This window comes from Giraffa tippelskirchi, chromosome 5 (assembly GCF_054371585.1).
Source record: "Giraffa tippelskirchi isolate mGirTip1 chromosome 5, T2T-mGirTip1v1.2.pri, whole genome shotgun sequence".
NCBI classification, from domain to species: Eukaryota; Metazoa; Chordata; class Mammalia; order Artiodactyla; family Giraffidae; genus Giraffa; species Giraffa tippelskirchi.
Window position 1 is genome coordinate 177,468,884 of NC_137279.1, and position 13,633 is coordinate 177,482,516.

Sequence of the window (13,633 nt, forward strand, 5' to 3'; positions counted from 1 at the left end):
ATAAGAATTATCTGCTCCTTTGAAAGCGTAGTAAAGATTCACCAGTAAAACCGTCTGGCTTTAGTGCTTTTAATGAAGAGAATAGTTAAATAAGTTGTGGCGTTCCCTAATACAATAATATTCATACAATAGAGTGGTGAAAATCAAATACAGCTTCATGAAATAACATAGAAAAATCTTAAAACTATGAAGCCATCAATTTTGTTATAATAGGCAATGCAGCTATCAACATTCCTGTACATGTCTCTTGGTGCCAAGCTGCAAGAGCTGCTCTAGGAAATATATGTCATAGTAGAATTCCTAACTGGCAGAGGCTATGCATTGTTCAGCTTATTAAGGTAATAACATACTGTTTCCCTAGGGAACTTCTCCAGTTTATACCAATATCAGCAACACGTGAAAGTTCCCATTACTCCGTATTCTAGCTAACATTTGGTATTATCTAACTTTTGCATTTAGTGGCTGTGTAATTGGATTTTATTATGATTTCAACTTACATTTCCCTGATTTCAAATGAACCAGAAATTTTTTTCATATGTTTATGGATTATTTATGCTTTATCCTAAGTGAAAATACCATTCATTTCTTTGTCCATTTTACTGATTGAATTGTCTTTTCTTATTGATGTATAGAAGTAATTTATATAGTCTAGATATTAAATCTTACTCAGTTTTATGTCTTGCACTTATTCTTTCAGTTTGTAGCTTATCTTTTCACTTTATGTGAATCAAAATGCTTAATATAAATGTAGTCAAATTTATTGATTTTCTTCCTTTTGGTTTTTTCGTTTTGAACATTAGAAAATATTTTCCTATCTTGCAGTCACAAAGACAATTTCCATATTTCTTGTCTAATAATTTTCTTTTCAGATTAAGGCCTTTAATATTCTAGGAATTGACTTTTATTTATATTGTAAGATAGGGATCCAATTTTATTTTCTCCCTAATATATGATAAGTTGTTGAAGCACCATTTATTTTAGAATGTCTGTGCGTTTTTTTTTTAATTTTGAAATAATTTTAGATTCACAGATAGTTGCAAAAATAGTACAGAGGCCCCATATACTCTTCACCCAGTTTCCCCCAATGGTTATTGAATTAGAAAAACCCAGTCTTCCTCCTGTGTTGCTCCTGTACTCGCACACCACCGTCACACACACCGTCTCATACTCACAACACTTCTGACACCAAGTGTGGGAGAAAGGAGGTGCCTTACAAGCAGTTCTCTGCAACACCAGCTAGTGTCCTACAACCTAACTCCATTTTAACACAATCTACCTGGAGAAAGTGTCAGATCCCACAGGTTAAGGGCTCAGTCACACGACGCTTCCCCCCCACCACACACACACACAGTTACAGGCCAATAGCAAATAGTAGGACCCCAGATTAACTGCAACTTCTGTCCAACTTGGTTCCCACGACCACCTCTCCCTTCAGTTATTTGCTAGAACAGCTCATAGAACTCAGGGGAACACTGACTGATGTTTAACAGTTTATGAAAAGATACGATAAATGACATAAATGAATAGCCAGAGGAGCGGATAGATACAGAGGGCGAGGTCTGGGAGGGTCCCAATTACAGGAGCTTCTGTGGAGTCCGGTTGCATCACCCTCCCAGAATGTGGACATATTTACCAACCTGGAAGCTCCACAGACCTCTTCTGAGATTTTTATGGAGGCTTCCTCAGGTAGGCATGATCAATTATTAACTCCATTTTCAATTTCTCTGATGGGGGAGGGGTTATGCAGAGTCGAAGGGAGAATTCCAAGCTTCTAATCATGGCTCGGTCCTTCTGATGACCAGCCCCTATCTAAGAGCTATCCAGGAGTCCACCCAGAGTCACTTCATTAAAACAAAAGACTCTCCTATCACCTAGGAAATTCCAAGGGACTTAGCACCCTGTATCAGGGATGGTGTCAAAGGCCAAATACTGAAACAAAAGATATTCCCAGTGCTCTTATCACTTGGGAAATTGCAAAGGTTTTAGGAGCTCTGTGCCAGGAACCAGGGCCAGAGACTAATATATATATTTTCTATTATCTAATAGTTACATAATTATGATATACTATCAAAACCAGGAATATAACTTTGATACTGTGTTATGTGTTATTTATAATATGTGCATATTTGTGTAACCACACCACTATCAAGATATAAAACTATTTTATTACCACAAAGATCTCCCTTGTTCTACTGTTTATAGTCACACAACCCACTCTCACTGGTGTTTTTATTTTCTTTTTTTTGTTGTTTGTTTGTTTTTATTTTCTTAACAATGTCTTCCAAAGGTTAGAAGTTTGAGGTTGAAAAAGAAAACAAAAAATCCAAAAAAAAAAAAAAAAAGAAAACAAAAAATCCAATGAAAAATGGGCAAATATTTGAAGAGACACTTCACCAAAGATGATAAATGGGTGACGAATAAGCTCATAAAAAGATTTTCAATATTATTAGTTATTGTGGAAATGAAAATTAAAACCACAGTGGTACACTTTGTAAAACAGTTCAGCAGTTTCTTCAGAAGGTAAATAAATATATGTCTATCATCTTATCCAGCCATTCCTAGGGATTTACCCAAGAGAAATAAAAGCATGTGTCTACACAAAGAATTCTATAGGAATGTTCATAGTAGCTTCATTTGTAATAGGTAAAACTGGAAACAATCAAAATGTACATTAATAGGTGAATGGACCCTTATGGCAGAAAATGAAGAAGAACTAAAGAGCCTCTTGATGAAAGTGAGAGAGGAGAGTGAAAAAGTTGGCTTAAAACTCAGCATCCAGAAAACTAAGATCATGGCATCTGGTCCCATCACTTCATGGCAAATAGATGGGGAAACAGTGGAAACAGTGACAGACTTTATCTTTTTGGGCTCCAAAATCACTGCAGATGGTGACTGCAGCCATGAAATTAAAAGACGCTTGCTCCTTGGAAGAAAAGCTATGACTAACCTAGACAGCATATTAAAATGCAGAGACATTACTTTGCCAACAAAGGTCCATCTAGTCAAAGCTATGGTTTTTCCAGTAGTCATGTATGGATGTGAGAGTTTTACTATAAAGAAAGCTGAAATCTGAAAAATTGATGCTTTTGAACTGTGGTATTGGAGAAGACTCTCGAGAATCCCTTGGACTGCAAGGAGATCTAACCAGTCAATCCTAAAGGAAATCAGTCCTGAATATTCATTAAAAGGACTGATGTTGAAGCTGAAACTCCAATACTTTGGCCACCTGATGCGAAGAACTGACTCATTTGAAAAGACCCTGATACTGGGAAAGATTGAAGGCAGGAGGAGAAAGGAACGACAGAGGATGAGATGGTTGGATGGCATCACCGACTCAACGGACATGAGTTTGAGTCAACTCCGGGAGCTGGTGATGGACAGGGAGGCCTGGTGTGCTGCAGTCCACGGGGTCGCAAAGAGTTGGACATGACTGAGCAACTGAACTGAACTGAAGTGAATGGATAAATAGATAAATGTACAGCTATATGATGGGATACAACTCAACAGTAAGAATAGATGAACTATTTATGAACTCTTCATCATGCATGAATTTCAGAATAATTATGCCAAGTGAAAGACCAACAAAACAAGAGTACATACTATATAATTCCATGTATATAAAATTCTAGAAAAATGGAAGTGATCTACAATGACCAAAGCAGATCCAGTGGTCACCTGGAACAAACAGGGTGAAGATGAGAGGGAGGATCACATGGGACATGAAGAAATTTGGGGGATGATATATGCATTCAGTATCTTGATTGTGGTGATGGCTTTACAGGTGCATATCTGTGTCAAAATTTAACAAACTGTAGACTGATATATGTGTAGTTCATTGCATGTTTTTTAATATTTCCTTTTTTTAATTTATTTATTTGAGTGTTCCAGGTCTTAGCTGAGGCACCATTGCATGTTGACTGTACCTCAATAAAGCTGTCAAAAACAAACAGCCCAGGGACTTCCCTGGTGGTCCAGTGGTTAAGAATCCACCTGCCAATGTTCAATCCCTGATACAGGAAGATTCTACATGCCATGGAGCAACTAAGCCTGTGCTCCACAACTATTTTGGCCACCTGTTGTGAAGAGCTGACTCATTGGAAAAGACCCTGATGCTGGGAAAGATTGAGGGCAGGAGAGGTGGGGTGACAGAGGATGAGATGGTTGGATGGCATCACTGACTCAATGGACATAAGTGTGAACAAACTCTGGGAGATAGTGAGGGGCAAGGAAGCCTGGCGTGCTGCATTCCATGGGGTCACAAAGAGTCGGACACAACTTAGCAACTGAACAACAACAACTAGAGCCGGCAAGTGGCAACTACTGAAGCCTGCGCACCCTACGGCCCGTACTCCAAACAAGAGAAGCCACCAGAATGAGAAGCCTACACACCACAACTAGAAAGTAGCCTCCACTTGCTGCAACTAGAGAAAACCCACAGGCAGCAACAAATACCCAATGCAGCCAAAGAAAACAACAAAAGAAACACAGACAGCACAGTAAAGGTTTGTTTCTTAACTCATGCTCCATGTGCATCATGAATTGCTTGTCATATTTTCATTTTCCTCACTCTGGGTCCCAGGCTGATGGAGAAGGTACCATCTGGACAGTCCTAATTGCCATGATGGAGGGAAAGGAGCATGTAGCAAAGCACATACTAATTCTTAGAGCTTCCACCCAGAAGTAACAACGCCACACCCAACTCCCGAGGTTTTCCTAGAGTCTTATAGCTTCAGGATCATTATATGTTACTGATGAGTTACAATTCATCATTATGTGACCCTTTTTAACCCTACTAATACATTTTCCCTTAGAGTCTGTGATTTCTCATATTAAGGTAGCTACACACTGACTTACTTTTGATAAGTAATTGCCTGGGATATCTTTTAAATTCCTTTACTTTCTTTCTGTGTTCTTAAATCTTATTTATGTATTTTTTATTATGGTAAGAACATTTAACATGAGATTTACCCTCTTAAATTTTAAGTGTACAAACAGTATTATTTCTTTAAGCACTGTGTTTTACAGGTAACGCTATGTTGTACTATTGTTACTATTGGCACTATGTTGTCTTTAGAACTTGTTCGTCTTGCATGACTGAAACTTTATACTCATTGAACAGTACCTCCCATTTCCCTTGCACCTAGCAACCACCACTCTACTCTCTGTTTCTATGAGCGTGACTATTTTAGGTAAGTGGAGTTATGCAATATTTGTCCTGCTGTGACTGACCTATTTCACCTGGCATGTCTTCAAGGTTCATCCATATTATTGCACATGGCAAGATTTTCTTCTTTTTTAAGGGTGATGAATATTCATTGTATTATATATTGCATTTTCTTTATGTAGTCTACTTTAATGGATATTTATAAGTGGTTTCTGCATCTTGGCTATTATGAATGATGTGGCAATGAACATGGAAGTGTAGATATCTCTTTGAGATCATTCTTTCATTTATTTTAGACATATGCCCAGAAATGGGATTGTTAATCATATGGTAGTTCAATTTTTAGTTTTTTGAGGAATCTCCATAGTACTTTCCATAGTGCCTGCACCAATTTATATTTCTACCAGCAGTGTACAAGGGTCCAATTTCTCTGCATCTCATTAACATTTATTTTCTTTTTTTATAGTGGCCATTTTAACAGATGTGAGGTAACATTTCATTATGGTTTTGATTTGCATTTCTCTGATGATTTGTGCTGTTGAACACCTTTTCATATACCTGTTGGCCATTTGCATGTCTTCTTTGTAGAAATATCTATTCAAGTCTTTACCCATTTTTTAATCAAATTTTTATTTTTTGAACTGTTGTAGGGCTTTCTTATTTATATATTGTAGATATTAACCCCTTAAGTATAATGTTCACAATATTTTCTTCCTACCAATAAGAGGTAGGTTACCTTTTATTTTGTTGATTGCATCCTTTACTGTTCCGAAGCTTTTTAGTTTTTATGTGGTTACAGTTGTCTATTTTTGCTTTTGTTACCTATGGTTTTGGTGTCATATCCAAGAAATTACCAAGACCAATGACAAGAAACTTTTCCTGTATTTTTTATTTTAGGAGTTTTATAGTATCGGGTGTTATATTTAAGTCTTTAATTCATAAGGGTTCAATTTCATTATTTTTATATGTGGATACCCAGTTTTCCAAAACCATTTGTTGAGGAAACTATCCTTCCCCCTGTGTATTCTTGGCTCTCTCTCTTTTTATTATTATTATTGACGTATAGTTGACTTACAGTGTTGTTAGTTTCAGGTGTACAGCAAAGTGATTCATATATGTATTTATATCATATTCTTTTTCAGATTTTTCCCATTATAGGTTATTACAAGATATTGAACATAGTTCCCTGTACAATACAGTAGGACCTTGTTGTTTATCTCTTTTATATATAGTAGGATATATCATTAATCTCAAACTCCTAATTCACCCCTCCCTCCTCCTGCCCTTTCCCCTTTGGTAACCATGCCTTTGTTTTCAATGTCTGTGAGTCTATTTGTGTTTTATAAATAAGTTCATTTGTATCATTTTTTTAGATTCCACATATAAGTGATATCATATGATATTTGTCTGACATTTCACTTTGTGTGATAATCTCTGGGTCCATTGATGTTACTGTAATGGCATTATTTCATTTTTTATGGCTGAGTAATATTCCATTGTATATATATATCACATCTTCTCTATCCATTCATCTGTTGTGGACATTAGGTTGCTTCCATGTCTTGGTGTATAATAATATACCAAGTATATAATAATAGTACTGCTATGAGCATTGGGATGCATGTATCTCTTCAAATTAGAGTTTTTGTCCTTTCCAGATATATACCCAGGAGTAGGATTGCCAGGTCATATGATAACTCTATTTTTAGTTTTTTAAGGAACCTCCATACTGTTCTCCATAGTGGCTGCACAATTTACATTCCCACCAACACTGAAGGAGGCTTTCCTTTTCTCCATATCCTCTCCAGCATTTATTAGTTGTAGCCTTTTTGATGATGACCATTTGGACTGGTATGAGGTGATAGAGCTACAATGATGTAGCTCTGATTTGCATTTCTCTAATAATTAGCAATGTTGAGCATCTTTTCATTGCCCATTGGCCATCTGTATGTTTTCTTTGGAAAAATGAAACATACATTTCTTTAGAAAAATGAAACATTCCTATTTAGGTCTTCTGCCCATTTTTTGATTGAGTTGTTTATTTTTTTGATATTGAGCTGTATAAGCTGTCTATATATTTTGGAAGTTAATCCCTTGTCTGATACATCATTTGCAAATATTTTCTTCTGCTGCATAGGTATCTTTTTGTTTAGGTTTCCTTTGCTGTGCAAAATATATTGTTTAATTATGTCCCATTTATTTTTGCTTTTATTTCCATCACAGTAAGTCTCCTACATACAAACCTTCAAGTTGCAAACTTTCAAAGAGGCAAATGTGAGTTTGCATGTCCATTCGCATTGTTAGTTCACATGTCTGGCATACATTGTCACATGAGTGCAAGTCATGGAGAGCGATTTCTCCAGCTCTGTTCTTTTTTCTCAAGATTATTTTGGCTATCTGGGGTCTTTTGCACTTCCATACAGATTTTAAATTATCTGTTTTAGTTATGTGAAAAATGCCATTGGTATTAGTTTGGAAAAACCTGAATGAACTTTTTGGCTAACCCAATACCAATGGCATTTTTCACATAACTAGATGTTATGGAAAACCCAAATGAACTTTTTGGCCAACCCAGTTATTTGATAGGATTGCGTTGAATCTGTAGATTGCCTTGGGTATGATTGCATTTTAATAATATTGATTATTCCAGTCCAAGAACACAGGATATATCTTCCCATCTATTTCTGTTGCCTTCAGTTTCTTCCATCAGTGCCTTATAGTTTGGGGAGTACAGGTCTTTTGCCCACTTAGGTAGGTTTATTCCTTGGCTTTTTATTCTTTTTGATACAATTATAAATAGAATTGTTTCCTTAATTTCTCTTTCTGATACTGTTAGTGTATAGAAATGCAACAGATTTCTGTATATTAATTTTGTATTTGACAACTTTACTGAATTCATTGATGAGTTTTAGTAGTTTTCTGATGATGTCTTTAGGATTTTTTTTTAAATTAAAGTATAGTTGATTTACAGGGTTGTGCCAATCTCTGCTACAGAGCAAAGTGACTCAGTTATACACATACATACATCCTTTTTTATATTCTCTTCCATTATGGTTTATCACAGGTTACTGAATATAGTTCCTTGTGCTATTCATTAGGACCTTGTGGTTTATCCATTCTAAATGTAATAGCTTGCCTCTACCAACCCCAAACTCCCAGTCCCTCCGTCTCCCTCCCCCATCCCACTTGGCTACCACAAGTCTATTCTGTATGTCTACGAGTCTGTTTCTGTTTTGTAGGTAGGTTCATTTGCGCCACATTTTAGATTCCCCATATAAGTGATATCATATGGTATTTGTCTTTCCCTCTCTGACTGATTTCACTTAGTATGATAATCTCTAGTTGCATTTAGGAGTTTCTATATACAGTATCATGTCATCTGCAAAGAGTAACAATTTTACATCTTCCTTTTAAACTTGGGTTCCTTTTATTTTCTCCTCTGATTGCTGTGACTAAGACTTCCAAAACTCTGTAGCATAAAAGTGGTGAGTGTGGGCATCCTTGTCTTGTTCCTGGTCTTAGAGGGAATGTTATCAGCTTTTCACTATTGAGGATGATGCTAGCTGTGGGTATTACTGGCTGTCCTGCGAAAGATCAGGTGACTCTGTGTGTGTCAGTTTCTTTCTAGGCTCTTTATTCTGTTCCATTGTTCCATGTGTCTGTCTTTATACCATGTAGCTTCATAATATTAATATATTTTGAAATCAGAAAGTGTGATGCCTCCAGCTTTGTTCTTCCTTCTTAAGATTGCTTTAGCTTTGGGGGGCCTTTTGTGGTTCCATGTGAAGTTTAGGATTTTTTTCTATTTCCTTTAATAAGGTCAGGATATTGATGGGGATAGCATTGAAAAGTGAAGAAAGGCTAAAGGACCAAAAGTTATACTTTGGGTAGTATAGACATCTTTAAAACACTATTTTCCCCAATATGAACATGGGATATCTTTCTATTTATTTGCACCCAGTTTCTTTCAGCGATATTTTGCTGTTTTTGGTGTATGTCTCTTGCCTCCTTGGTCAAGTTTATTCCTACATATTTCATTCTTTTTGATGCTATTGTAAATGGGATTGCTTTCTTAATTTTCTTTTCAGCTAATTCATTATTAATATATAGGAGTGTTGTTAGAAATGCAACTGATTTTTGAATGCTGATTTTTTTATTCTACAACTGTACTGAATTTATTAGTTCTAACAGTTTTTTCATGAAGTCTTGAGGGTTTTCTACATGTAAGATCAGTTCATTTGTGAATAGAGAAAAATTTACTTCTTCCATTCCAGTGGATGTCTTTTATATCTTATCTATCTATCTACCTTTCTTATGCCACAGAAATAAGAAGACTCATAAGAGACTTCTGTGAAAAATTATGTGCTAGCAAGTTGGATAACCTAAAAGAAATAGGTAAATTCTTGGAAACATACAATGTATCAAAGATGAATCACAAAGAAACAGAAAATCTGAACAGATCAATAACTACTAAGGAGATTAAATCTGTAATCAAAGTGCTCCCAACAACAAAAGGTCCAAGACCAGATGGCTTCATAGGAAAATTCTACCAAGTATTTAAAGAAGAATTAACACCAATCTTTCTCAGTTTGGGGAGATTTTTGAGCATTATTTCTTCAAACATGCTCTCTGTCCTTTTCTCTCTTTTTTCTCTTTCTGGAACTCCTATAATGCATATATTGGTTTACTCTGTGTTATCCCATCAGTCCCTTAGCTTTTCTTCACTTTTCTTTTTTGTTGTTGTTCCTCTGACTCTAAATAATTTCAAATGACCTTCTTTGAGTTTGCTGATTCTTTCTTCTGTTTGATCAAGTGTGCTGTTGAACCCCTCGAAAAAGATTTCAATTCACTTAATTGCATTCTGTAGCTCCAGAATTTGTTTGGTTCTTTCTTTATAGTTTCTCTTTGTTGGTATCCTCCTTTTGTTCATGCATCATATTCCTGATTGTTTTAATGGACTGGCTTCATTCAGGGGAAGAACTTTAATAGTTAGCCTCACTAGAGATTCTGGGGATCTCTGGAAACATTTTTGGTGGATACAACTTCTCCGAGCTTGTGCAGCAAATTTTCCAATTAGAGAGGGCTGCGGGTTTCTTTTTCATAATCTCTTGCTCCCTCTGGTGTCTGTCTGTGGCCACTGAAAGTTCACTGATGCTACAGCATCAAGCCACCTCACCTAGAAGGATCACAAAGTATGTTGATCCCTGAGTCGGGAAGATCCCCTGGAGAAGGGCATGGCAAGCCACTCCAGTATTCTTGCCTGGAGAATCCCATATACAGAGAAGCCTGGCAGGCTACAGTCCACAGGGCTGCAAAGAGTCGGACACGACTAAAGAGACTTAGCACGCAGGCACATTCTTTTCCAGTTTTCTTTTTTGCAATCTCTTGCTCCCTCTGGTGTCTATCTGTGGTACTGAGCATTCTCTGGTTCTACTATCACTGCAGATGGTGACTGCAGCCATGAAATTAAAAGACACTTGCTCCTTGGAAGAAAAGTTGTGACCAACCTAGACAGCATATTAAAAAGTAGAGACATTACTTTGCCAACAAAGGTCCATCTAGTCAAAGCTACGGTTTTTCCAGTAGTCATGTATGGATGTGAGTGTTGGACCACAAATAAAGCTGAGTGCCGAAGAATTGTTGCTTTTGAACTGTGGTGTTGGAGAAGGCTCTTGAGAGTCCCTTGGACTGCAAGGAGATCCAACACATCCATCCTAAAGGAAATCAGTCCTGAATATTCATCGGAAGGACTGATGTTGAAGCTGAAACTCCAATACTTTGGCCACCTGATGTGAAGAACTGACTCGTTGGAAGAGACCCTGTTGCTGGGAAAGACTGAAGACGGGAGGAGAAAGGGACGACAGAGGATGAGATGGTTGGATGGCATCACTGACTCAACGGACATGAGTTTGAGTAAGCTCTGGGAGTTGGTGATGGACAGGGAGGCCCGGCGTGCTGCAGTCCATGGGTTTGCAAAGAGTTGGACACGACTGAGTGACTGAACTGAACTGAAGCCATCTCACCTAGCAGGATCACAAAATATGTTGTGCTCAGTGGCATCTCAAGTATTTTAGCTCCCTATCAGTATCGCAAATCAAGTGAAACAGAAACTAGTCCCTTGGGCAACCCTCTGAAAAGCCAGAACATTGCATGCATATCCCACTCTTCTTCCCACTCTCACCCCAACCCCAGAAAAACAACCCAAGTTGAGCTGTGCTTGCTTGTGGGTTTCTGGAGTTCTCAAGAAAGGTATTTTGGTCCATACATTGTTGTTAAGTTGGCGTCTTGGTTTAGGACTGATGCCTGGGACTTTCTATTCCACTATCTTGCTGAGATCATGGCCTCCTTTCTTATAATATGGTATTTTATTTTATCTAAAACAGCATCAATTATTGGATGTATTTTAACTTTAGAGATGCTAAAATGTGGAGAAGAAATGACCAATGGCAAGAATAAGACATCATACATAGTATGATGAGCCACAGTCTTATTATAGCAGAATCTCACCTGTAAATATCAAGATGAAAGATTAGGGTGCTGTAATAAAGAGACCAAACAACACAGTGGTTTGGAGTACAAAAAAAAATGTGTTTCTGTTTCATTAACAGCTGTGAAATGTGCATCCAACTACAAATGATTCCTTGTTTACCTGAAATTAAAATTTAACTTGGTGTCCTGTGTTTTATCTGGCAAATCCACACTAGGACATTGTATAGTCTGCAACCATCAAAGTTGGGTTCCTGCAGGTTACAGCTGGTGAAAAAGGGAAAGAAAATGATGTGAAGGCATGCCTGCTTTCCTGAGCACCTTGGCTGAGGAACGTCATGTACCATTTCTGCTCATTTTCCATTGGCAAGAACTTAAATGAGAGGATACACCTAATGGCAAAGGAGACTGGGAAATACTAGTTAAGTGCTCCAAATAAAATAGGTGGACAGATTTTGGAGGACAGTCAGCAGTCTTCATCATAAGAAGTTGATCTTCTGTGTCACTTATTTCCTCTTCCCCTATCTCTGTATTTTTGCCTTACATTTTAGGGGCTTTTCTCGATGTTATCTTCCAAGTGGTTTCTTGAATATCTTATTTTATCTATCACATGCTTAATATCCATAAGGGCTTCCCAGGTGGCACTAGTGGTAAAGAACCCTCCTGCCAATGCAGGAGACATAAGAGACGCGGGTTTGATCTCGAGTTGGGAAGATCCCCTGGAGGAGAAAATGGCAATCCACTCCAGTATCTGCCTGGAGAACCCCTTGGACAGAGAAGCCTGGCAGGCTACAGTCCATGGGGTGCAAACAGTCAGACATGACTGAAGCGACTTGGCACACAATTTTAATATCCAAAAGCTGTTTCCGATTTTCCAGTTGGTCTCTTTCCACTAGCAACCTTCTTGTTCTATAGAGGTAGTATCTTGCCAGATCTCCCTGAGGATATCTCTCGAGTTTTTAAAGATCCTATTGTGTCAGAAAGCCCAGAAATAAGCCCACACCTTTATGGTCAATTAATTTCTAACAAAGGAAGTGAGGATATACAATACGGGAAAGGTAGTCTCTTCAATTATTGGTGCTGGGAAAACTGGACAGTAACATGTAAAAGAATGAAATTAGCACATTTTCTTACATCATATGGAAAAGTAAACTCAAAATGAATTAAAGACCTAAATGTATCACCAGAAACCAAAAACTCCTAGAAGAAAGCAGAAGCAGAAGTCACAGCAGTATTTTGGGGGATCTCCTAAGGCAAAGAAAATGAAAGAAAAAAAATAAATGGGACCTAATTAAACTTAAAAACTTTTGCACAGCAAAGGAAACCTCAACAAAATGAAAAGTCAACCTAATGAATGGGAGAAAACATTGGCAAATTATATGTCCAATAAGGGGTTAATATCCAAAATATTATAAACAGCTCATACAACTCCACATCAAAACAATAAACAACTCAATTCAAAACGTCCAGAAGACTTACATGCTTTTCCAAAGAAGATATGCAGATGGCCAACAGGCATATGAAAAGATGTTCAACACCACTACTCATCAAAGCAATTAAAACCACAAGATATCACTTCATACCTGTCAGAATGGCTATCATCAAGACCACAGATAACAAACACTGGCGAGAATGTGGAAAATAAGGAAACTTATACACTGTTGGTGGGAATGTAATTAGTGCTGCCACTACAGCAAACAATAAGGTTTCTCAAAAAACTAAAAATAGAACTACCATATGACCCAGCAATTCCATCCTGGATATATAGCCAAAAAAAGACAAAAATACTAATTCAAAAAGATAAATGCATCTCAATGCCCATAGTAGCATTATTTACAATGGCCAAGATATGGAAACAAGCCAAGTGTCCCTCAACAGATGAATGAATAAAGAAGATGTGGTGTACATACACACACACACACACACACATATGCATACAATGGAATATTACCCAGCCATGAAAAGAATGAAATTTTGCTGTTT

General features: G+C 37.3%; 2 long non-coding RNA genes across 3 annotated transcripts in view; both read left to right on the forward strand.

Moving 5' to 3' along the window:
• Positions 1 to 12,931, forward strand: part of LOC145506843 (uncharacterized) — a 28,130-nt gene extending 15,199 nt beyond the window's left edge. Inside the window, exon 2 of the long non-coding RNA XR_014054376.1 lies at positions 10,610 to 12,931. This is a non-coding gene — a long non-coding RNA (uncharacterized LOC145506843). The remainder of the gene's footprint in view (positions 1 to 10,609) is intronic.
• LOC145506842 (uncharacterized) overlaps positions 1 to 13,633 on the forward strand; it is a 34,709-nt gene that overhangs the window by 19,387 nt on the left and 1,689 nt on the right. The gene's annotated exons all lie outside the window — the stretch shown is intronic.